This window comes from Petromyzon marinus, chromosome 82, assembly GCF_048934315.1.
Source record: "Petromyzon marinus isolate PM22_M1 ecotype Great Lakes invasive population chromosome 82, UKy_Petmar_22M1.pri1.0, whole genome shotgun sequence".
In the NCBI taxonomy this organism is placed as follows: domain Eukaryota; kingdom Metazoa; phylum Chordata; class Hyperoartia; order Petromyzontiformes; family Petromyzontidae; genus Petromyzon; species Petromyzon marinus.
This window is the reverse complement of record NC_133747.1, coordinates 5,277,100-5,278,394: the sequence shown is the minus strand read 5'-3', so window position 1 is coordinate 5,278,394 and position 1,295 is coordinate 5,277,100.

Here is a 1,295-nt window from a genome sequence, read left to right as displayed (position 1 = left end):
CACTCACCACTCACTCCCACTCACTCAGTCACTCACTCACTCACTTACTCACTCACACACTCACTCACTCAGTCACTCATTAACTCACTCAGTCACTCATTCACTCACTCAGTCACTCACTCACCACTTACTCACCACTCACTCACCACTCACTTACTCACTCACTCACACTCACTCACCACTCACTCACTCACTCACCACTCACTCACCACTCACTCACCACTCACTCACCACTTACTCACCACTCACTCAGTCACTCATTCACTCACTCACCACTCACTCACCACTTACTCACCACTCACTCACCACTCACTCACCACTTACTCACCACTCACTCACCACTCACTCACCACTTACTCACCACTCACTCACCACTTACTCACCACTCACTCAGTCACTCACTCACCACTCACTCACCACTCACTTACTCACTCACCACTCACCACTTACTCACCACTTACTCACCACTTACTCACCACTCACTCACCACTCACTCACCACTCACTCACCACTCACTCACCACTCACTCACCACTTACTCACCACTCACTCACCACTTACTCACCACTTACTCACCACTCACTCACCACTTACTCACCACTCACTCACCACTCACTCACCACTTACTCACCACTCACTCACCACTTACTCACCACTCACTCACCACTTACTCACCACTCACTCACCACTCACTCACCACTCACTCACCACTTACTCACCACTCACTCACCACTTACTCACCACTCACTCACCACTTACTCACCACTCACTCACCACTCACTCACTCACACACTCACTCACCACTTACTCACCACTTACTCACCACTCACTCACCACTCACTCACCACTCACTCACCACTCACTCACCACTTAATCAGTCACTCACTCACTCACTTACTCACTCACACACTCACTCAGTCACTCATTCACTCACTCACTCACCACTTACTCACCACTTATTCACCACTCACTCACCACTTACTCACCACTCACTCACCACTCACTCACCACTTATTCACCACTCACTCACCACTTACTCACCACTCACTCACCACTCACTCACCACTTACTCACCACTCACTTACTCACTCACTCATTCACTCACTCAGTCACTCATTCACTCACTCACTCACCACTTACTCACCACTTACTCACCACTCACTCACCACTCACTCACCACTCACTCACCACTCACTTACTCACTCACTCACCACTCACTTACTCACTCACTCATTCACTCACTCACTCACTCACTCACCACTCACTCACCACTTACTCACCACTCACTCACCACTT